Source organism: Lepisosteus oculatus, chromosome 4 (genome assembly GCF_040954835.1).
Source record: "Lepisosteus oculatus isolate fLepOcu1 chromosome 4, fLepOcu1.hap2, whole genome shotgun sequence".
Taxonomy (NCBI): domain Eukaryota; kingdom Metazoa; phylum Chordata; class Actinopteri; order Semionotiformes; family Lepisosteidae; genus Lepisosteus; species Lepisosteus oculatus.
This window is the reverse complement of record NC_090699.1, coordinates 10,709,284-10,733,693: the sequence shown is the minus strand read 5'-3', so window position 1 is coordinate 10,733,693 and position 24,410 is coordinate 10,709,284. Positions and strand designations below refer to the sequence as shown.

The window sequence follows — 24,410 nt, the reverse complement described above, 5'->3', positions numbered from 1 at the left end:
CGTGGACACTAAATCCCTCACGAGTCTTCTGCCGGAAGGAGCCCCTCTAAAAAGAGCACCGGGGCACAAGCTTGTCTTTAATCCCACTGACGGTCTTCACTAGAGGCGTGGGTTCAAACCACACTTCTCACACGCGATTGTTTCCCCTCGTGTGTGAAAGTGTTTCATGTGTGATTGAAAATGAGACAAACTCCGGTCTTTTAGTCTTTTAAATCAAGTTTTAGTTTTAAAACGCGTTAAGAAGTCCTTTCGACAGAGCACGGGCCAGGTGAGAGGAAATAGTGTTTTCACCGGCTCTCGGATGTGTAAAGACGCTCATAAACTGTTAGTAATATTAATTAATTAATGGTGAAGTAATTAATTTCTGTTTGTAGTCTATTTCTGTTGTTTCCGCTCTTGATGAAACCAGACAGTTGAGTCACTTTTAAAGACACAACTACACTAACGAGGAGCGCGTGTCTACCGCTGAGCGAGAGATCTGTTCACTGTCAGGAGACATTTCCTCTCAGGGCTGATCTTTTAGGTTTCGGCGTTTAGTTCATCTTCATCATTTTTTGCAAGAGATTGTTATAAGTATTACAGATTTTTTTAAAAAAACTGGGCTCTGTTTACATTAGACATGCTCTTTCACAGTCTAGCCCACCTGCTCAGGACTTTCTTACACTCTCTAAAGAAGAATTACACGTCATCGTGACAAGACTGTCTTAGAAGTGCTTGTTTACAACAAAAACCACAGCCCGCTTGAGTCTAGGTGTTACTGAGAGATAAATGAACTTTTCTCTGTATTTTTCGAAATAGTTGATAGAAAATTCTATCATCAAATTCTTTGGGTAAACTTTTAAAGAAATGTTAATTTTTTAACTTCTCAATAACAACATCCTGCAGGATTATACATCCTTCGTCCGTGAATTGAGAAACAGAGGTGTCTGTTTTATAAAAGTTAGAACATTGGCCCGTACGGGATCGAACCCGCGACCTTGGCGTTATTAGCACCACGCTCTAACCAACTGAGCTAACCGGCCTTAATGAGATCACTCCCAGCTCTGACCCTGAGCAAGTCAGACTTGGCTAAAAAACACTTTTTCTACAAATCCTTTTTCATCTGTCTGTGCTACCGCTCCTCCTCACACACTACTAACAGGTGTAGAATCAATTGTTATTAAAGAGGTTTCTAACACTGGCAAGTTATTTTAACTGAGCTTGGGACCAGTGAAAGCACACGGTGATTTCACCTGCTTTTAGTTGTTTATTGACGCTCATGAACACTCAGTAACTAAGAGCGCTTGGTTTCATCCTTTTAGTTTCATTGTTTTCAGAACTTCATCTTCATTTTTTTGTTGGCAATTGTTATAATAATTACATATTTTTTTTTAACAAAATCACATTCGGGTAGATTTTCAAAAACCTTTTAAGAGTTGACGGGTTTCACCTTTGGAGTAGCAGTTAGATTAGTCGGAAAAAGGAAATTCGTATAACATCTCTCCACATTTTCATTCTCATTTCTGTGAATAATCATATTAACAGGCTGAATTGTAAAAGAGCTCAAGACGGGTATCTTTTTAACTACCTCACTTAAAAAAAACAACGTGTGTTTAAAGGTTCATCCGAACTTTTTTATTCCTTTTTTATTCATCCGAATAATTTACCTGTAAATGCATTTTAAAGACCCCGACTTGTGAAATGTGTCACAACCTCTACATAAACGTATCAGTGAGCACATAGTTTTTTCTGACGCTCTGGGTTTTGACTGATGCGCAATTACGCACCATCTTGAACACTCACTGAAGTTTACTGCGAAAAACCCGTATCTGACCATAGGAAGCAGAACAGCACAGTCTCCAGTTACCCAGACTGTAAGCACAGGAAAAAAAAGCTTTGTCTTCGGTCAGTGAATCAGCGCTGCGCTACCGGCGCTGTGTGGTGAGAAATGACGCGCGTTCTGAGTGGCGCCTTGTTCCTCTCCAGGCCGTTACTGAGGCGCCTCTCTGTCAGCCGACATTATCAGCAAACGGTCGAATTCAAGCGCAGGATCACGAATGACGAGAACTGTGACACAGAGAGACTCCCTGTCAGATAAAATGATTCGACGGACGTGAAGCCCAGTCTGACAGATATTGAACTGGTAACAGAGATGTTATTTGAATCTACCATAAGGAAAAACAAACAGACACCCGTAGTCGTATTCGGCGTGAAAGAGAAGAACACGTGTGTGTGTGAGAGTGAACGTCTCACGCCCCAAGAGCCCAAAACAGCATCGAGTGTAGTTTTTCTGCTGGTAAATCCAAATAATATATATTTTTCTATTATTGTAGGAAGACATATCCAGCCCTCCTCGGTAGTACACCAGAGCCAGTGTCGTGAGGTTATAGCCGGGTGCTGTAGCTGACAGGCTGATTGCTGGTTTACAAGATCTGGTCGTGGAGACACCTTCACCACCAGGGAGTTTATCTGCTGCTCTCATGTATCATTATTTTAAAAACGTGTGAGTGGACACCGAGCATCATAGCGAGGGATCCAACCGTGTTTAACGCGGACTAAACATCTCGTATTCGGCGTGGAAGTGAAGAACACGCATGTGTGTGAAGAGCCCAAAACAGCATTGATCCCCGCCCCGTGTGAGGATCGAACTCACAACCTTCAGATTATGAGACTGACGCGCTACCTACTGCGTTAACGAGGCTTGATAAGTGCTTGGCTCCAGGTCATGTCGAAATGAACATTATATATATGAACATTATTTCCGTGTGACTGTCTAACTCAGACCATGTTCCCCCAAAAGATTAAAACGCCGGGCTGAAGAAAAGGGAAGATCTCATCTTCATAACTCAGCGGTAAAGAGACCAGAACACCACGCGAAGTCATATAAAGCGCATTAAACTGATGACCACAAAACTTTGAAACGTATATCAGGCAAACAACGTTCAGAAATGGAGTAAAAAGATAGCGTTGAGTTATAACTAAGCAGTCTAAGTGTGGATCGAGTCGTGAGTGACGGGGGAAAAGTCTCTCCCGCTTTCATCATTCCATCCCGGAGCGGATTAGAAAGGAGACAGAAATGAAACCGGTTTCCCTCTGAGCGTCTTCCAGGCTGTAACACGTGCGCTGCCTGTTCACGGGCGACGTGGCGGACTGACCGCTGTGGCCACCAGAGGTCGCCAAAGACAAGAGAGCACAGGAATGGACGAGCCAGAGCTCAGTATCTGGTGTTTCCTCTTCGTTTCTTAGTTTCTGTTCGTAACAATAGTGCGTGTAGGAGAAATGAAAGTAAGAAATTAGTTGTTAAATACATTTAATGTTTCAAAATATCTCATGGTATTAATGAACAATTTCAGTTCATTTAAGTGATTCTATCTTGTGATAATCATGATAATACAGTTACACAGTGCATCAAATACTGTGTTGATATTTGTGTCCCAAATAAAAGAATTAAGTCAAAAACCATGGTTCAAGAATATAATCAAAGCCAAGCTGAAGGAGCGGTCTGTGGCCTTCAACTCTGGAGAACCTGGGCTGTACAGGAAAGCCAGGTGTGACCTGGAGAGGGCCGTCAGACATGCGATAAGGGAGTACAGAGACAGGATTGAATCACAATGTGGGGGCATTAACACAACGCACCTCTGGGATGGCCTGAGGGCTATCACTTATTATAAAGGACTAATGGGTGTTAAAACACCAGCTGATGATTCACTGCCTGACCAACTAAACAACTTGTATGCCAGGTTTGATGCTCACAACATGGACCCTCCACCCAGAACGCCCAGTGAGCCTGGGGAGTTTGTGCTGCAGCTGTCTGAACAGGAGGTACGGAGAGCTTTCGGAAAGGTGGAGCCACGCAAGGTTGTCGGCCTGATGGCCTCCCCTCCTGTGTTTAAAAGGCAGGCAGAGCACAGCTGGCCCCTGTCTTCACTGTAATATCTAACACGTCACTATCCCTGTCTACTGTCCCACTGTGCTTCAAGAGAACTACTATCGTGCCCCTGCCTGAGGCAACCAAGGTGTCATGTCAGAATGCCTACCGCCCGACGGTAAAGGCACTCACCTCAGTAGTCATGAAGTGCATGGAGAAACTGGTGAGGGGACACATCAACAGTATTGTCCCAGACTCCCTGGACCCCCTGCAGTTTGCTTATAGGAATAATAGGTCAGTGGATGATGCTGTCTCTCTGGCCCTTCACACCACCTGGACAAGAGGAGTACCTGTGCCAGGATATTATTTATTGACTTCAGCTCAGCCTTCAACACAACTGTGCCAGGCAGGCTGGTGGTCAAGCTCAGGGGTCTGGACCTCAACAACTCCATCTGCAACTGGGTCCAGAGAGCACTGCTGCCATCCTCACTAAAGCCCACCAGCGCCTTCACTTCCTGAGACAGTTAAGGAAGTGGGGGATGAGCAAGACAACACTCACCAATTGTTACCGTAATCCGATTGAGAGTGTCCTGCCTGGTGGTGTTGCGGTGTGGTATGGTGGAGCCACAGGACAGGACAGAACAGCCATACAGAGGGTTGTGAGGTCTGACCAGAAAATCACTGGGACCAAGCTACCCTCCATCGACCAGATATATCTTGACCGCTGGCACATCCGGGCTCAAACTATGCTTTGGGACCCATTTCACCTGGGCCACGATCTGTTTTCACCCCTTGGTTCTGGTAAATGGATTTTGAATAGATTCAAAAACAGTTTCTTCCCCCAAGCAGCCCGCATCTTAAACAGCTCATATTCGCACCTGCACTGTAAGGTACTGCACTGTCTGCACTGTGTCCTGTCTTGGCTGTATTAAAACGTCTATTGTCTCATTTATTGTCCATGTCTGTTTGTCTTTTGTGCCTATTTTTTTTCTCTACTGTTACTGGCTACAGCTAAACGAGTAAGCATTCCAATACACTTGTTGTATATGGCAAATAAAAAATCTTGAATCAAAAATTCATAAACGATTTCAGCAGCTTGCTCTTTATTACGTGGCACCCACGTTTTATATTGCTCGCAGTCATGTACAGTATATACATATTCGTATGATGTATACTGTGTATATATATAGTATATGTATGCATATGTATATGATGTATACTGTGTATATATATATTTTCTCATATACGAGTGTGATTTGGGCTTGAAACATATCATCTGGTAATGTAGCGAACAGCCGGCGATACCGGACAGCCCTTCCCTCCTGTGAGTCCTGTTGAAGCTCTGCTGTGCTGTTCTGTACCCTCACCCGCTGTGTGCTCGGCACTAACTGGATTATATAATAATGGGCTGAAAGGGAAAGGGACGTGGATTTTATTAAGATTGACACCTGTGTGTTAGAAAATAAATAATCTATGAAATACATCGCAGACGTTCTCCTGTTTTAACAGCTTTCCCGTGGAATGGTTAAGTTACAGTTCTATAAATTCAAAATGTGGCGGTGAGATGTCACAGCGGTCAACGCAAAGACCACATAACATTTTCAGTGAGACAGAAGTCTGTCCTCTTCAGTACATAAAGCGCAGAAGCTGGAGGATGCGGGCATCGATCCCGCTACCTCTCGCATGCGAAGCGAGCGCTCTACCATTTGAGCTAATCCCCCTCGCTGTTCTGGTGATCAGCTCCCTCCAGTGAACACTAAATTCCTCTCGAGTCTTCTGTGCGATCGCGCACACGTGAAAAACACACTTGAAATCACAACACTGACGATCTCTCTGGCTCGTTGGTCTAGGTTTGCTTTTTAGTTGCGAGAGGCCCCGGCCTCTAATCGCGGACAAGCCCCGTCTTATTCCATGATTACAAGAACATACAACCAGCTCTCCTCGTATTTTCTGCTTTTATGAAACGACTATAGTAGCACAGCAGAGCGCGTATCGTCATCACGCCTCGCTCACATAACCAATGTGAGGTTATAGCGAGGTGTTTTAGCTGGCGGGCTGTCTGCTGGTTTACAAGAACGGTTGTGAAAAGATCTTCACTGCTCGGACTTCAAGCACTCCGATCAAGCAATGCGACTGCTGGCTCTCTCTGGGCCGGTTAGCTCAGTTGGTTAGAGCGTGGTGCTAATAACGCCAAGGTCGTGGGTTCGATCCCCGTACGGGCCAGTGAGTTTCATTTTCACACGCCCACTATTTCTTAGTCTACTGACGCAGAAATACACATCATGATGAAAAGGCGACCTATGAATCAATCAGAATTACTTCCACTTCTCTTTATTGGTGGAAATCGCAGAAATTAACGGAATTGTTTCGTTTTCGGATGAACTTCTAAAAAGATTCTCCCGCCTGACAGACGGGGATACTCACCCCTATACTTTTTGCAGGAGATTGTTATAAGAAATACGGATTATAAAAATCAAACATTCTAACTCAGATTTTCGAAAAACCTTTAAAATTGACCGACTGCCCCTTTGGAAAGGAAATGTATATAAGATCTCTCTCCCTGCTTCAGAAACTGTCATCACACTGGAGAGAAGTTACACGTGTCCATACGCGCTTCTGACAGGAATCGCAACAACATTCTATGAATTGATTACTTAGATACGTGTCCAATAACATGACGTTTCTTCTTACGGGTGAGTAATTACAAGAGTTTGAGCCCTGTTCATGGTGAAATGTTAAACAATAGGCTATCTGTGCAGGAAGAAGCCCCTCTAAAAAGAGCACCGGGGCACAAGCTTGTCTTTAATCCCAGTCAAGGTTTGGGGGTTCAGAGAATAAATTGTGTTGGCGCTTGTAAAGGTGCACTAAAGAAACAAATCTGAGATGAAGCGCTACAGATGCACTTACATTTAACGCACTGCTGACACAACTGTAGCCTCTACGCGAGACCGAAATAGCGACGTGTTCGTCTGATTGACTGAAGGATCCTCACGAAGCTCTATCATTTATCAGTGTTAATTAATTTACTGATCAGATGAACTGAAATGTTCTGATTCACAGCTCCTGCAGTTCGTGCTCAGGGCTGAGCTCGCGAGATGCGCTCTCTTCGTGATTAAGTTGGTGTATTTCTATATATTTATAAAGATTAAGTAAGCTGTGCTTGTCAGGAGTGGGATTCAAACCCACGCCTCCAGGGGAGACTGTGACCTGAACGCAGCGCCTTAGACCGCTCGGCCATCCTGACTGCTGATATAGAGTGTCACACTGGTGTTAGAAATACAGCGAGACTCCGGCATTCACATCTGTCGGAGATGCGCTGGGTTTTATAAGCAAAAAAATTGTTTATGAAGAAGGTGAAATACTGAAAAACTGCTGTGTATTTTCCTCATTTGTAGCCACCACTGCAGGCTAATAACAATATGCAAACGCTGCAAACAATTCCTAATAGTTTCCAAACTATAAGGCAAACAATTCCCATATAACAATTCCTTATATATTCACACCTGAAGAAGGCTCCACAGCCGAAACATTGTGTTTTCTGTGGACATTGTGTGGAAAATCTCCACAGTCTGACTTGCTCATGGTCAGGGGCAAGTAAGTGAGCCCCAGTGGCCTAATGGATAAGGCACTGGCCTCCTAAGCCAGGGATTGTGGGTTCGAGTCCCATCTGGGGTGTCTTGTTTTAAGAGCTCTGCGATGAGTGAGCAACTTGACTGTGTATGTTAATAAACTTTATTTGATATAGCACCTTTAAAAGTGGCTTCTCAAAGCACTTTTTAGAATGACCACAACAATAAATGTCGACGTGGGTTCAATCCCCACTCCTGGTAGACTCTTGTTATGAACTTGAGTTCTTAATCCACTTCATATGAGGTGCCAAGCCATGCAGTCTTATAGGCGAGCATGAGGATTTTAAAGTCCACACAGAATTGGACAGGAAGCCAGTGTAGGGACTCCAGGACAGGAGTAATGTGATCACTTGCACTAGACCTGGTCAGGATTCTGGCTGCTGAGTTTTGGACATACTGGAGTTTGTTCACTGTGGATTTAGATACCCCAGCGAGTGGAGGGTTACAGTAATCGGTTTGGGAAAACAGAAAGTAGTTCATTGCAGTTTGTAGTCTGTTTCTGTTGTTTCTGCTCTTGATGAAGAACAGACGCAGGTGGGAGCGTCTCTCTGAGGAAGAGTCCCGTCACCCTGCAAGAGAGAAGACCAGTCGATCAGATGTGCTCTGACACGGCAACATGAGGAAAGCTGTGTCAGGAGTGACACAGAGGGATTCTCTATCAGATGAAATGGTACACTAAACACGACTTTCACGACTTGTGAAAAGTATCACAACCTCTACATAAACGCATCTCGTGTCTCCCTGACAGCAGAGCACAGTTCCTACATTATTCTCCATAAGAGAAGCGAGCCGTCTTTGGGGAGAAAGCTTTAGCCGTAAGAAGAAACGTCTCCTGACAGGAAACACAGCTCCCGCTCAATGCCATACACAAGCTCCTCGTTAGTATAGTGGTGAGTATCCCCACCTGTCACGCGGGAGACGGGGGTTTGATTCCCTGATGGGGAAGTACAACATTTTTCTCAGAAAATCTACATCAGTGGTTCTCAAACTGTGGTACGCGTACCGGCAGTGGTACGTGGAGTGCCGCCAAGTGGTACGCCAAATGTCCCTGGAACTGTGTCGTGTGCACTGAAAAATCGGGACGGGTTTTCATATTTTGTATTTTAATACGTGTCGAATACGCAGCCTACGTACTACGATACAGTGCGCGCTTATACTTCAGTGGACACAAGAGATACTCTGTAATTCTATACCACTCTATAGGAATGCGTGCTACGGATGCAAGTGACCAATTGTATTTAAAAAAAGCTACTGTATCTCCAGCAAATAGGGAGAAAGGAGAATGTGCATGATTTTGGAACAATGCCAACGTTGTAAACACAGGAATGCATAGAAATACGTGCTACGAACGCAGGTAATCTTGTGAGCACACGAAAGCGTGATAACAGAAAAATATTTAAGAACTGTTCTAATTTGAGAAAAATACACAGAGCGTCTCTGTGTTTCGCTCCCATGCGCATGAAATAAAAACTTTAGATAAATACGCAAATAAAAACGGAAACGCGGAAAAATGCAAGCTTGCGTATTGCTAAAGCAGGTAAGCTACACTATTTTTGAAGTACCTTATTTACCGTTGGCAAAAGAGCTGACACGTATTATGTGTAGAGAAAAAGCTGCTAAACAGCTCGACCTGCTGCCCCCCTCCCCCTGAAAGACACAGTCATTCATAGAATTATTGAAATGAAGGATTATATCAAATGTACACTGATAGAGCGCGTTAAGATGAGCAGATGTTTTTCACTGCAATTAGATTAGTCTGTAGTCGATTTGGCCAATTTGCTCGTTTACGTTAGATACGGGTTTGAGGGCATGTCTCATGAAGACTTTCTGTTCTGTAAACCGCTACCGACAGGAACTACTGGAGAGCACATATTTCAGCTTCTGAATGAATTTATCGAAGAGAACGGCCTCGACTGGATAAAATGCGTCTGAGTTTGTACAGATGGTGCTAGAGCAATGACCAGCCAACACAGCGGTGTAGTTGCACGAATTAGAGAGGTTGCTCCAGAAATTAATATACGCATTGCAACATTCACCGCGAGAGCTTTGCCATCAAGAAAATGCCTGACAATTTAAAATCTGTTAGACTCTGTTGTGAATTGTATCAAGGCTCGAAAAATTAATTCACATCTGCTTTGCTCAACTAAACAGGCTCACCTCTCTCACTGAAATGGTGCTTTTTTATTAGTTGTTGTTAATGTTTTTTTTTCTGTAAAACACTTTGAGAAGCCACCTTTAAAGGTGCTATATAAAATAAAGTTTATTATTATAATATTTATTATATGTACATGTGAGTGTGTGTGCACGCGCGCTCATGTTGGTCATTGAGAATTTCTGGGGTTCCTATGAGATGATGACTTGTAGGTGGTACTTGGATGCTTTGGTTGGATTAGGGGTGGTACTTGGTCCAAAAAGTTTGAGAACCACTGATCTACATGATTTTCCTTTTCCCACTAATCTGTCTGCTCTTTCAAACGGGCCGCCCGTCACCTATCAAAATATTTTTCTCGTAGAAACATATTAAGTGTTCTGGCAAGAACACGTGTGTGAGCGAACAGGAGCCACCTGGCACGAGTGAATGACTCCCCCCCGCGAGCTCACTGGCAGGAGAGAGGGGAGAAGGTCTTGTTGGTCGAGCCTAAGCGATTAGCGCGAGTCTCACTGCACTGGTCTGCCTCCGGTCTCTGTGCACGAAGAACACCTGTTTAATTTGAGACAAAAGGCTTTGCATGGCTCGTTGGTCCATGGCTGACTGGTTCAATTGTTGGAATTAGGATCCAATGGACAAGTGGTAGATTTGAATTAAGTCAGATTCACACAATAAGAGCCTTTTGCTCTTTAATACTAGAGCCCATCTTGAAGACCAAAGTGACCCTGTAGTGAGAATTTCTATATTAGAACTGTATGGAAGAGTCACTCTGCAGGACCAGGATGGCCGAGTGGTTAAGGCGTTGGACTTAAGATCCAATGGACAAGAGTCTGCGTGGGTTCGATCCCCACTCCTGGTAGCATGTTCTTACCAAAGGGAGACAGAGGACATGAGGTGTTCTTCTTGTTCACCTCTCCTTATCACCAAAAGGGTAAAGTTAAGACAAACTCAAGAAATAGACAGTAAAGACTATTGATCCTGAAGGGAAATTGAGGTGTTTCAGCAGTCCAGCCCAAGACCAGCAAAAACAGACATCAGAATAAGATACGTGTGTGCAAAATATGCTCATAGTCACTGTAAAAACAATAAAATATGTACAAAGTATATACAGATTGAGTGTCCAACACGCTGTCCATAGATGAGCAGGTGAAGGGCTAACAGTCCTAGCCTAGGGCAGCGTTATACACCCTGACAGCCGCCAGGAGGAGGGACCTGTGGAAATGTTCCCTTGAGCACCGTAGCTGGAGCAGTGAGAACAATGCATTCTGAACAACTGAGCAGTCTGTCATAGGGGTTACCTCACCTAGAGCTCTGTCGCCTCTTTCTGACAATGACAGCAATGTGATGCAAAACACCTTTTCCTAGTCTGTTTCCTGCCCTACATCTGGTCAGCAGGTCAAAGGACCGATTGTACTCCAGGGCTCTGAAAACGCTCGGCTCAAAGCCCGTCAAGGAGTGTTTCTGACAGGTGGGATCCATAACGCACAGCCAGTCAACTGCATGTTGGCTCCTCTGGTGGCACAGAGCCAAACATTAGGGCATTGGATTGGACCTTCTGGTCCAGGGGAAGAGCACCCCCTGCTGGTCTACCAACAGCTAGTTTTCCTCAGAGCTCTTCCATCACATAGACTTCTGATCCCACCTTGTGCATCTGAATGCATGTATCCCAGAGCCTCCTGCAGCCTGCGTCCTCGAGAGAGAAGGGGTCCAGTGCGCAGTTCCCACCTGGGTGACAGACTACAGTCATTCTGCTGCAGCAGCCCCTCCTGCACAGCAGGAGTGAGAAACCCAAACCCACCCGTAGTGTCCTGGGATGTGTAATGACCGAGTAGGCAGGTCCTGTCTTCTGAAGGACGGCACCTTGTACAGCAGCCCCAGTCGCTATACTAAGGCATTGGACTGGAACTCGTCGCCACCTACTGGCCCACCAGCACCACTGGTCTTGGACCAGAGGTTTCCAGAACGTCGTGTTCAAGCCAGGGGCCCCACCTGTCATGAAGAGTTCTTTCAGGACCCTATGCAGACAACACGATCCGGGGAGGAGTGAGGAAAACGGGGAAAAGGGCATGCAGGGGGCTGGAAGGAAAACAGGGGGCATGTCCACGGTGCGCTGGTGTTCAGGGTAGGTGTGGCAGAGGCAAACAGTCCGAGGGAGTCCGAGGCAAATCCGTGAGTGTAGCAATAGTCCAAGACTGGGTAATCCATCCTGACAGACAAACAGAGTTAAAAGCCGGAGCGGGATCCGGGGGAGGGTCGGGGGAATAAAAGGGGGTAACGGGACCAGATGCTCCCTAATCCCGGACTCATTAGGTCCGGATGCCGTGATGAAGCCTGTGCCGTCGAGTCGCTCCGGACTCGCGGGTAGGCGGGCTTCTGGGAGTCCATCTTCCAAAGCTGAGCCCCGATAGGCAGGAACGCCTAGCTTTTATAGCACAGGGGGCTGGAACCAGAGGCAGGTGAGGGAGATGAGTATAAAACAAGGAAGGGCTGGAGCTTCCATAAGAGGAGGGGTTTACGAGCGTGACAACACCGTGTGTCTAGATTACCATTAACACCATTAACACCTCCGTGATTGATAATGGAGTTTATCAATACACGTTTATTCAACTATGTCATTTATTAATAATCCAGTTTCACGTCTGTCTTTACTGGCAGCTGTATTCCAGCTATTGAATGTCAAGCCTTGAGTGTGCGATAGTGAAAGTTCAGTTACTGGAACTGGAACTTTATCGCTGTATGTAACCGGTACATGTACTGGTCCAGTGGAATTCTAACTGACAGAAAGTCTCTCGATTGTTGAAACAGGTGTAAAAACGAGTGCAGACTGTGCATCAAGACAATATACAAACAGACAGTAGACAGTGTACAAGTAAACAAGAAAACAGTTCGAATGTAAACGATGCAGACGTGTAAACAATGACTGGAGATGATCAATAAATAAATAAGAAATCATAAGGAGGTAGATGGTGGAGGTGTGGTCCGAGGGACATGGCCAACTGTGTTCGCCAGTCGCACTGCTATCCCGGGGACTGAAGAGAGCTGAAATGAAGGAAATTCGTATTTAAATACAGTGCAAGTCTTCAATGTGTTCTGGCACTTCCGGGTCTTCACTGAAGATATTTGTTGTGTTCTTGAGTGTGATGGGACCGTGCACTGGTGGTTTGTGGAGCAATTGGGGGGTTCAGAGAATAAGTTGTGTGGGCGCTTGGAACGTTGCGCTAAAGAAAAAACACTCTGAAATGAAGCGCTACAGATGCACTTACATTTAGCGCACTAAGGACACAACTGTAGCCTCTACACGAAACCGAAATAGCGACGTGTTCGCCTGATCGACTGAAGGATCTCCTCACGAAGCTCTCTCATTCATCAGTGGAAGCAGAAGCCTTTAGAATACGAGACACATTTACCTTCAAACCCGCAGCCGCTGGACTCGCTTGTTTTGGGCTCTTCACAGATGGGGCGTGAGACGTTCACTCACACGCGTGTTCTTCACTTCCACGCCGAATACAAGAAAAACACGGTTTGATCCCTCGCTATGATGCTCGTGTTCACTCACACATTGTTAAAATAATTAACTCTGAGTGGTGAAGGTGTCTCCACCACCGGAACTTGTAAAGCAGCAATCACCCCGACAGCTACAGCACCTATCTATAACCTCATGACACTGGCTCTGCTGTGCTACCGAGGAGGGCTGGATATGACTTCCTATAATAATAGAAAAAAGGACAGGTGCGTCCGGGATTTGAACCCAGGACCTCTCGCACCCAAAGCAAAAATCATTCCCCAGACCAACAAGCACTGCGATAAGCTTCGTCTCAAATTTCACACGTGTTCTTCGTGCACAGAGACCAGAGACTGACCACTGCAATGAGACTCGCGCCGATCATTTAGACTAGACCAACGAGCCCACCCTTCCCCTCTCTCCTGCCAGATCTGTCGCAGATAAGTTTGGTTCTTATGAGCCGTCTGATGGGTGAAGTCTAAAAAAGGCAATTCAAGTATTTACTGGCCTGTACAGTGATAGAACCCGTGACCTTGGTGTTATTAGTACCACAATCTAACCAACTCAGCTAACCGGCCTAAAGCAACACAGCTTCTGCTCTGACCCTGAGCAAATCAGTCTGTGGAACTTTTCCACAGACCTGAGACGGGCCAGCGTCTAATTCAGGCCGTAAATACTCATAATGTCTACAACATTACGTATTTTAAATTACAGGTTTTATTCAGTAGTAAGCTTACTGTGACCCGAGATGAACCGGTGTCCAGTCCCAGTGTTGGGGTCCTTGCTCTGGGTCGCCTGAACCCCACAGTCACCCGGATAAGCAGGTCCGATGAGTCCCCGTGCTGTCGTGAGGAATTTACCTTCCCAAGGGGCTAAGTGCAGGTCGGGTCATTTAAAAAAAGTCATTTTTCACTCCCCGCTTCATTCCCCATTTGATTAAATTGATGAGTTGACTACCCCTTTGGAATAGTAGTCAGACTAGTGGGGAAAGGAAATGTATATAAGATCTCTCTCCCTGCATTAGAAACTGTCATCGCACTGGAGAGAAGTTACACGTGTCCATACGCGCTTCTGACAGGAATCACAATAACAGCGCAGACCTTCCTCGCAGGGAAATTATAAAATCTACAGTTCGGACACCTACTCTGATATTCGATCTTAAATTAAGGTCTGCTTCCTTTGACGGTCTTGTGTCAGACGTGCTTCTGTGTTAAACGCACAAGGACAAAAAGAGCCCGGAGACTCCGATCAAGCGATGCGGCTGTGCTTTTCTCCCTTGGAAAGGTCACGCATTCCACGAGGAAGGCAAGACCACGCGTGCATGAGCGAGCAGGAACCGCCTGTGTCGGATGAGCAAAAAAAAAGCACTGCCCCGTGTGAGGATTGAACTCACGACCTTCAGATTATGAGACTGACGCGCTACCTACTGTGCTAACGAGGCTGGATGACACCGGAGCTCAAGTATGAACTCACTTGATGTGGTTTAACATTAAACTGTCAGAGCCACACCATCCGCTGTAACAATAAATCCCAATCTGTCACTTAGGATCACAGCCATTCCGGAACAAACTGTTACTGGGAACAGCTGAACAAGTAAGCATTCCACTACACTTGTTGTATACGGCAAAGAAAAAATCTTGAACTTGGACTTTTGCTCTTTTGTGTTCTGCGGGGGGACTGGAGAGGCGGGTACTGTCCAGGCTGTTTAAGACCGCAATCACTGTCAGTTCCACTAGAGGGCAGCAGAGCACAGTTCCTACATTATTCTCCATAAGAGAAGCGAGCCGTCTTTGGGGAGAAAGCTTTAGCCGTAAGAGGAAACGTCTCCTGACAGGAAACACAGCTCCCGCTCGACACCATACACGAGCTCCTTGTTAGTATAGTGGTGAGTATCCCCGCCTATCACGCGGGAGACCGGTATTCGATTCCCCGACGGGGAGGTGCATCATTTTCCTCAGAAAACCTACATGATTTTCCTTTTCCCCCTAATCTGTCTGCTCTTCCAAACGGGCCGCCCGTCACCTATCAAAATATTTTTTCTCGTAGAAACATATTACGTTATTGTGCTCTTTTCATCTGCACTCTTATCAAATCATCAGAAAAAACATACTGTCAGAAGCGGGATTCGAACCCACGCCTCCAGGGGAGACTGCAACCTGAACGCAGCACCTTAGACCGCTCGGCCATCCTGACTGCTGACACTGCTCCCAGCCAGTCGCATGAGCCACTGCGACCCCACTACGGTCCTCGAGTATCACACGTGTTAGAAATACAGCGAGACTCCGGTATTCAGATTTGCTGCAAACGTGTTGGTTATTATGAGTCATCATATAGGTAAAGTCTAAAAAATTGAATTTATTTTTAATTTTTCGCAACCAGGAGATCTGCCCTTTGCTGAAGAGCTTGGTACCTAAAAAAAACTGCAACATTTCAACAACAATACTATAAAAACTGGAATAAAGGAGGAGAGGAAAAACCAGAGCCCAAACCACAAGCCCCTGTTTGAGAAGGCCAGTGTCTCTTGGAAGCCATAGAATTGAATCAGCAGGAAATTGTATAAAGTTTTTAATCAGCAGACAATTTTAATCAGTAGATCATCTGTGAGCCGAGATTCTCGGTGCGCTGAAACCCTCAGTAACCTGGACGATCACTGCACCAGGGTAAAAACCTCTTAAACAAAGTGAAATAACTGACTCGATAGGGGACACTAGTGTGTGAGGAGGAGTAAGAGCAGTAGCACGGACAGATTTGGGTGTTTCTAAAAAAATACGTTTTTAGCCGAGTTTATTTTTCAAGAAACTTTTGTTTAAACGTTTATCCTGAAAAATAAACAATTCCTCTGTGTCACAATGTCCTGTATAACAGAAGAAATACACTTATCTTTCACTCAGATGATCTGTACTGCTGAACGGGAACTCTGTTCACTGTCAGGAGATATTTCTTCTCAGGGCTCATATTTCAGCTTTTACTTCGACTTGCCCACCCAGCCGGTCCCATGAGCCACCACGACCACACTACGTTCCTTGAGTATCACACTGGTGTTAGAAATACAGCGAGACTCCGGCATTCACATCTGTCGCAGATGCGCTGGGTTTGATAAGCAAAAAAGGTTCATGAAGGAGGTGGAACACTGCTGTGTATTTTCCTCATTTTTAGCTGCCACAGCCAGTTATACACGATATGATAATATTGCAAATATCATATTATTTTCAGCTGCAAACAATTCCTTATAGGTACAACATTTTATCTTAATATTCCATATTAAGTGAATTTAAAGATGATAAACAGTAGGAAAACTGATTCAAGGAAAACAATCGTTTCAACAACATCTAACGCTCCACGAGCGCCACCTAGCGATGGTCTTTGCTCAGTGAATCAGCGCTGCGCTACCGGCTCTGTGTGGTGAGAACTGACGCGCGTTCTGAGTGGCGATCTTAAATTATTCGATCTTAAATTAAGGTCTGCTTCTTTGACGGTAACACACTTGTTATGTGTTATGCAAAGTGGGTTAGACCCATGTGCTCGTTTATTAAAGTTTATTATATATGAACATTATTTCCGTGTGACTGTCGTAACTCAGACCATGTTCCCCCAAAAGATTAAAACGCCGGGCTGAAGAAAAGGGAAGATCTCATCTTCATAACTCACCGGTAAAGAGACCAGAACACCACGCGAAGTCAACAAAGCACATTAAACTGATGACCACAAAACTTTGAAACATACATCAGGCAAACAACGTTCAGAAAAGGAGTAAAAAGCAATTGTGAGTTATATCTAAGCAGTCTGTTTGTGGATCGTGTCGTGGGTGACGGGGGGAAAAGTCTCTCCCAGTTTCATCATTCCATCCCGGAGCGGATTAGAAAGGAGACAGAAATGAAACCGGTTTCCCTCTGAGCGTCTTCCAGGCTGTAACACGTGCGCTGCCTGTTCACGGGCGACGTGGCGGACTGACCGCTGTGGCCACCAGAGGTCGCCAAAGACAAGAGAGCACAGGAATGGACGAGCCAGAGCTCAGTATCTGGTGTTTCCTCTTCGTTTCTTAGTTTCTGTTCGTAACAATAGTGCGTGTAGGAGAAATGAAAGTAAGAAATTAGTTGTTAAATATATTTAATGTTTCAAAATATCTCATGGTATTAATGAACAATTTCAGTTCATTTAAGTGACTCTATCTTGTGATAATCATAATAATACAGTTACACAGTGCATCAAATACTGTGTTGATATTTGTGTCCCAAATAAAAGAATTAAGTCAAAAACCATGGTTCAAGAATATAATCAAAGCCAAGCTGAAGGAGCGGTCTGTGGCCTTCAACTTTGGAGAACCTGGGCTGTACAGGAAAGCCAGGTGTGACCTGGAGAGGGCCCTCAGACATGCGATAAGGGAGTACAGAGACAGGATTGAATCACAATGTGGGGGCATTAACACAACGCACCTCTGGGATGGCCTGAGGGCTATCACTTATTATAAAGGACTAATGGGTGTTAAAACACCAGCTGATGATTCACTGCCTGACCAACTAAACAACTTGTATGCCAGGTTTGATGCTCACAACATGGACCCTCCACCCAGAACGCCCAGTGAGCCTGGGGAGTTTGTGCTGCAGCTGTCTGAACAGGAGGTATGGAGAGCTTTCGGAAAGGTGGAGCCACGCAAGGTTGTCGGCCTGATGGCCTCCCCTCCTGTGTTTAAAAGGCAGGCAGAGCACAGCTGGCCCCTGTCTTCACTGTAATATCTAAGACGTCACTATCCCTGTCTACTGTCCCACTGTGCTTCAAGAGAACTACTATCGTGCCCCTGCCTGAGGCAACCAAGGTGTCATGTCAGAATGCCTACCACCCGGTGGTAAAGGCACTCACCTCAGTAGTCATGAAGTGCATGGAGAAACTGGTGAGGGGACACATCAACAGTATTGTCCCAGACTCCCTGGACCCCCTGCAGTTTGCTTATAGGAATAATAGGTCAGTGGATGATGCTGTCTCTCTGGCCCTTCACACCACCTGGACAAGAGGAGCACCTGTGCCAGGATGTTATTTATTGACTTCAGCTCAGCCTTCAACACAACTGTGCCAGGCAGGCTGGTGGTCAAGCTCAGGGGTCTGGACCTCAACAACTCCATCTGCAACTGGGTCCAGAGAGCACTGCTGCCATCCTCACTAAAGCCCACCAGCGCCTTCACTTCCTGAGACAGTTAAGGAAGTGGGGGATGAGCAAGACAACACTCACCAATTGTTACCGTAATCCGATTGAGAGTGTCCTGCCTGGTGGTGTTGCGGTGTGGTATGGTGGAGCCACAGGACAGGACAGAACAGCCATACAGAGGGTTGTGAGGTCTGACCAGAAAATCACTGGGACCAAGCTACCCTCCATCGACCAGATATATCTTGACCGCTGGCACATCCGGGCTCAAACTATGCTTTGGGACCCATTTCACCTGGGCCACGATCTGTTTTCACCCCTTGGTTCTGGTAAATGGATTTTGAATAGATTCAAAAACAGTTTCTTCCCCCAAGCAGCCCGCATCTTAAACAGCTCATATTCGCACCTGCACTGTAAGGTACTGCACTGTCTGCACTGTGTCCTGTCTTGGCTGTATTAAAACGTCTATTGTCTCATTTATTGTCCATGTCTGTTTGTCTTTTGTGCCTATTTTTTTTCTCTACTGTTACTGGCTACAGCTAAACGAGTAAGCATTCCAATACACTTGTTGTATATGGCAAATAAAAAATCTTGAATCAAAAATTCATAAACGATTTCAGCAGCTTGCTCTTTATTACGTGGCACCCACGTTTTATATTGCTCGCAGTCATGTACAGTATATACATATTCGTATGATGTATACTGTGTATATATATAGTATATGTATGCATATGTATATGATGTATACTGTGTATATATATATTTTCTCATATACGAGTGTGATTTGGGCTTGAAACATATCATCTGGTAATGTAGCGAACAGCCGGCGATACCGGACAGCCCTTCCCTCCTGTGAGTCCTGTTGAAGCTCTGCTGTGCTGTTCTGTACCCTCACCCGCTGTGTGCTCGGCACTAACTGGATTATATAATAATGGGTTGAAAGGGACACATTCTGACGTGGATTTAATTAAGATTGACACCTGTGTGTTAGAAAATAAATAATCTATGAAATACATCGCAGACGTTCTCCTGTTTTAACAGCTTTCCCGTGGAATGGTTAAGTTACAGTTCTATAAATTCAAAATGTGGCGGTGAGATGTCACAGCGGTCAACGCAAAGACCACATAACATTTTCAGTGAGACAGAAGTCTGTCCTCTTCAGTACATAAAGCGCAGAAGCTGGAGGATGCGGGCATCGATCCCGCTACCTCTCGCATGCGAAGCGAGCGCTCTACCATTTGAGCTAATCCCCCCTCGCTGTTCTGGTGATCAGCTCCCTCCAGTGAACACTAAATTCCTCTCGAGTCTTCTGTGCGATCGCGCACACGTGAAAAACACACTTGAAATCACAACACTCACGATCTCTCTGGCTCGTTGGTCTAGGTTTGCTTTTTAGTTGCGAGAGGCCCCGGTCTCTAATCGCGGACAAGCCCCGTCTTATTCCATGATTACAAGAACATACAACCAGCTCTCCTCGTATTTTCTGCTTTTATGAAACGACTATAGTAGCACAGCAGAGCGCGTATCGTCATCACGCCTCGCTCAATGTGAGGTTATAGCGAGGTGTTTTAGCTGGCGGGCTGTCTGCTGGTTTACAAGAATGGTTGTGAAAAGATCTTCACTGCTCGGACTTCAAGCACTCCGATCAAGCAATGCGACTGGTGGCTCTCTCTGGGCCGGTTAGCTCAGTTGGTTAGAGCGTGATGCTAATAACGCCAAGGTCGTGGGTTCGATCCCTGTACGGGCCAGTGAGTTTCATCTTCACAGAAATACACATCATGATGAAAAGACGACCTATGAATCAATCAGAATTGCTTCCACTTCTCTTTAGTGGTGGAAATCGCAGAAATTAACGGAATTGTTTGTCTTCGGATGAACGTCTCAAAAGAGTCTCCCGCGTGACAGGCGGGGATACTCACCCCTATACTAACGAGGAGTGGGAGCTCTGTTTCCTGTCAGGAGACGTTTCCTCTCGGGGCTGATATTTCAGGATTTGGCTTTCATTTCGATTATCTTCAGAACGTTTTCCCAGCTGTGGTACAGCTACTGCTCCTCCACAGACGCTACTAACACGCTCGGAAACGATTATTTCAGCTTCGGTGTTGAGGTTTAAAAAGTGTTAAGAAGTCCTTTCGACAGAGCACCGGCCAAGTGAGAGGAAATGGTGTGATGCTCCTAAACTGTTAGTGAGTAATATAAATTAATTAATGGTGAAGTAATTAATTTCAGTTTGTAGCCTATTTCCGTTGTACCCACTCTTGATGAAACCAGTCAGTTGAGTCACTTTTAAAGACACAACTACACTCACGAGGAGCGCGTATTTACCGCTGAGCGAGAGATCTGTTCACTGTCAGGAGACATTTCCTCTCAGGGCTGATCTTTTAGGTTTCCACGTTTAGTTCATCTTCATCTTTCATTTTGGAGGAGAAATCGCAGAAATTAACGGAATTATTTCGTCTTCGGATGAACTTCTGAAAAGATTCTCCCGCGTGACAGACGGGGATACTCACCCCTATACTTTTTGCAGGAGATTGTTATAAGAAATACGGATTAAATAAAACAAACATTCTAACTCAGATTTTCGGAAAAACTTTAAAATTGACCGACTGCCCCTTTGGAAAGGAAATGTATATAAGATCTCTCTCCCTGCTTCAGGAACTGTCATCACACTGGAGAGAAGTGACACGTGTCCATACGCGCTTCTGACAGGAATCGCAACAACAGCGCAGTGAAAGCAAACGGCGTTTTCACCTGCTTATTTGCACGTTATTGTTGGAAAATGCAAATGAACGGAATTCGTTATTCTTCTGATATGAGTTTAAACAAACGTTTAATTGTAAGTGAAGTCAGCTTGTTAAAAATGAAACCAACGCCTCATCGCAGAAACGTACCCCGGTCTCCCGTGTGAAAAGCGGGGATCCTCCTGAGCGACACACTGACGGGGAGTGATCGCGGTGAAGTTAGCCTGAAGCTTGTTAATTTACGTTAATTCTATGAATTGATTACTTAGATACGTGTCCAATAACATGACGTTTCTTCTTACGGGTGAGTAATTACAAGAGTTTGAGCCCCGTTCATGGTGAAATGTTAAACAATCGGCAATCTGTGTAGGAAGAAGCCCATCTAAAAAGAGCACCGGGGCACAAGTTTGTCTTTAATCCCAGTGAAGGTTTGGGGGTTCAGAGAATATGTTGTGTTGGCGCTTGTAAAGGTGCGCTAAAGAAAAAGATCTGAGATGAAGCGCTACAAATGGACTTACATATAGCGCACTGCTGACAAAACTGTAGCCTCTACGCGAGACCGAAATAGCGACGTGTTCGCCTGATCGACTGAAGGATCTCCTCACGAAGCTCTATCATTTATAAGTGTTAATTAATTTACTGATCAGATGAACTGAAATGTTCTGAATCACAGCTCCTGCAGTTCGTCTTCAGGGCTGAGCTCGCGAGATGCGCTCTCTTCGTGATTAAGTTGGTGTATTTCTATATATTTATAAAGATTAAGAAAAGCTGTGCTTGTCAGGAGTGGGATTCGAACCCACGCCTCCAGGGGAGACTGCGACCTGAACGCAGCGCCTTAGACCGCTCGGCCATCCTGACTACGGAGCGAGAGTTGCCAGCCGGTCCCATGAGCCACCGCGACCCCAGTACGTCCCTAGAGTGTCACACTGGTGTTAGGAATACAGCGAGACTTCGGCATTCACTAAAACTGCTGTGTATTTTCCTCATTTGTAGCCACCACTGCGGGCTATACACAATATGCAAACGCTGCAAACAATTCCTAATAGTTTCCAAACTATAAGGCAAACAATTCCTATATAACAATTCCTTATATATTCACAACTGAAGAAGGCTCCACAGCCGAAACGTTGTGTTTTCTTTCGTTCTATTTTTCAGCATGGAATAAACCTATTACTTGTTCCTTATAGTTACAACATTTAATCTTAATATTCCATATTAAGTGGATTTAAAGATGATAAACAGTAGGAAAACAGATTAAATGAAGACTCAGGAAAACTCAGCTGCAGATGCTTTCCTCACGGGGTGTGTATCTCTCCCACCCTGAATTAGAGGCTGGCCCGTCTCAGGTCTGAAGAAAATCTCCACAGTCTGACTTGCTCACAGTCAGGGGCAAAAAAGTGAGCCCCAGTGGCCTAATGGATAAGGCACTGGCCTCCTAAGCCAGGGACTGTGGGTTCGTGTCTCATCTGGGGTGTTCTCTTTTAAGAGCTCTGTGACGAGTAAACAGCTTCACTGTGTATGTTAATGAACTTTCTTTAATATAGCGCCTTTAAAGGTGGCTACTCAAAGCGCTTTACAGAATGACCACAATCATTCAATCCCCACTCCTGGTAGACTCTTGTTTTGAACTTGAGTTTTTAATCCACTTCATATGAGGTGCCAAGGCATGCAGTCTTATAGGTGGATTTACCAAAAGGAAAAATAGAGGTTTAACAAAAGCAACTTACCATGGCTCATTGGTCTAGGGGTATGAGTCTTGCTTTGGGTGCAAAAGGTTCTGGGTTCAGTTTCTGGACAAGCCTGACTTTTCTTCTATTATTGTTGGAAGAAATATCCAGCCCTCCTCGGGAGCACAGCAGAGCAAGTGTCGTGAGGTTAGAGCCAGGTGCTGCAGCTGACGGGCTGACTGCTGGTTTACAAGATCCGGTCGTGGAGACACCTTCACCACTCGGAGTTTATCTGCTGCTCTCATGTATCATTATTTTAAAAACGTGCGAGTGGACACCGAGCACCATAGCGAGTAAACTAAACATCTCGTATTCGGCGTGGAAGTGAAGAACACGCGTGGAGGAGTGAACGTCTCACGCCACATCTGTGAAGAGCCCAAAACAGCAGCGATCCCTGCCCCGTGTGAGGATCGAACTCACGACCTTCAGATTATGAGACTGACGCGCTACCTACTGCGCTAACGAGGCTGGATGACATTGTAGCTCAAGTATGAACTCACACGATGTGGTTTAACATTAAACTGTCAGAGCCACACCATCCGCTGTCACAATAAATCCCAATCCGTCACTTAGGATCACAGCCATTCCTGAACAAACTGTTACTGGGAACAGCTGAACGAGTAAGCATTCCACTACACTACAGAAAAAATCTTGAATCAAAAATTCATAGATGATTTCAGCAGCTTGCTCTTTATTACGTTTCACATTCCTCACAGTCATGTACAGTATATACAAATGCGTATGATGTATACTGTGTATATATATAGTATATGTATATATATGTATATGATGTATACTGTGTATATGTATAGTATATGTATATGATATTTTCTCATATACGAGTGTGATTTGGGCTTGAAACATGTCATCTGGTAATGTAGCGAACAGCTGGCGATACTGGACAGCCCTTCCCTCCTGTGAGTCCTGTTGAAGCTCTGCTGTGCTGTGCTGTGCTGTACCCTCACCCGCTGTGTGCTCGGCACTAACTGGATTATGTAATAATGGGTTGAAAGGGACACATTCTGATGTGGATTTTATTAAGATTGACACCTGTGTGTTAGAAAATAAATCATCTACAAAATATATCGCAGACTTTCTGCTGTTTTAACAGGTTTCCCGTGGAAGGGTTAACTTACAGTTCTATAAATTGAAAGCGTGGCGGTGAGAGGTCATTGCCTCCTTACAGCGCTCAACGCAAAGTCTTCACAACAATACAAGTGAGACAGGAGTCTGCCCTCTCTAGTATACAGAGCGCAGAAACTAGAGGATGCAAGCATCGATTCCGCTACCTCTCCCATGCTAAGCGAGCGGTCTACCATTTGAGCTAATCCCCCTCACTATGTTTGTCAGCTCCATCCCGTGCACACTAAATCCCTCACGAGTCTTCTGTGGGATTGCACACACGTGAAAAACACACTTGAAATCAGAGCACTCACGACCTCTCTGGGTCGTTGGTCTAGGTTTTCTGTTTGATTGCGAGAAGTCCCGGCCTCAAATCGCGGAAAAGCCCTGTTTTATTCCATGATTACAAGAATATACGTCCAGCTCTCCTCGTATTTTCTGCTTTTAAGAAACCACTCCTGACACACTGCGATTTTCTCATGTTGGTTTTTTAGAGTACATCTGATTGACTGGTCTTCTCTCTTGCAGGGAGACGGGACTCTACAGACAGGGAGTC

At 45.2% G+C, this 24,410-nt stretch overlaps 9 non-coding genes across 9 annotated transcripts; 3 read left to right on the top strand and 6 right to left on the bottom strand.

Annotated features, from left to right (window-relative positions):
• Positions 1-2,607: 2,607 nt before the first annotated feature.
• trnam-cau (transfer RNA methionine (anticodon CAU)) lies at positions 2,608-2,680 on the bottom strand. Its single transcript has one exon. It is a non-coding gene; the product is annotated as a tRNA-Met (tRNA).
• Positions 2,681-5,495: 2,815 nt separating this feature from the next.
• trnaa-cgc (transfer RNA alanine (anticodon CGC)) lies at positions 5,496-5,568 on the bottom strand. Its single transcript has one exon. It is a non-coding gene; the product is annotated as a tRNA-Ala (tRNA).
• Positions 5,569-5,996: 428 nt separating this feature from the next.
• trnai-aau (transfer RNA isoleucine (anticodon AAU)) lies at positions 5,997-6,070 on the top strand. The gene has a single exon. It is a non-coding gene; the product is annotated as a tRNA-Ile (tRNA).
• A 1,379-nt stretch (positions 6,071-7,449) lies between these two features.
• On the top strand, positions 7,450-7,522 carry trnar-ccu (transfer RNA arginine (anticodon CCU)). The gene has a single exon. It is a non-coding gene; the product is annotated as a tRNA-Arg (tRNA).
• Positions 7,523-10,401: 2,879 nt separating this feature from the next.
• On the top strand, positions 10,402-10,484 carry trnal-uaa (transfer RNA leucine (anticodon UAA)). Its single transcript has one exon. It is a non-coding gene; the product is annotated as a tRNA-Leu (tRNA).
• A 4,011-nt stretch (positions 10,485-14,495) lies between these two features.
• trnam-cau (transfer RNA methionine (anticodon CAU)) lies at positions 14,496-14,568 on the bottom strand. Its single transcript has one exon. It is a non-coding gene; the product is annotated as a tRNA-Met (tRNA).
• A 4,876-nt stretch (positions 14,569-19,444) lies between these two features.
• On the bottom strand, positions 19,445-19,517 carry trnaa-cgc (transfer RNA alanine (anticodon CGC)). The gene has a single exon. It is a non-coding gene; the product is annotated as a tRNA-Ala (tRNA).
• Positions 19,518-21,780: 2,263 nt separating this feature from the next.
• On the bottom strand, positions 21,781-21,863 carry trnal-cag (transfer RNA leucine (anticodon CAG)). Its single transcript has one exon. It is a non-coding gene; the product is annotated as a tRNA-Leu (tRNA).
• Positions 21,864-23,127: 1,264 nt separating this feature from the next.
• Positions 23,128-23,200, bottom strand: trnam-cau (transfer RNA methionine (anticodon CAU)). The gene has a single exon. It is a non-coding gene; the product is annotated as a tRNA-Met (tRNA).
• Between the last annotated feature and the right edge of the window lie 1,210 nt (positions 23,201-24,410).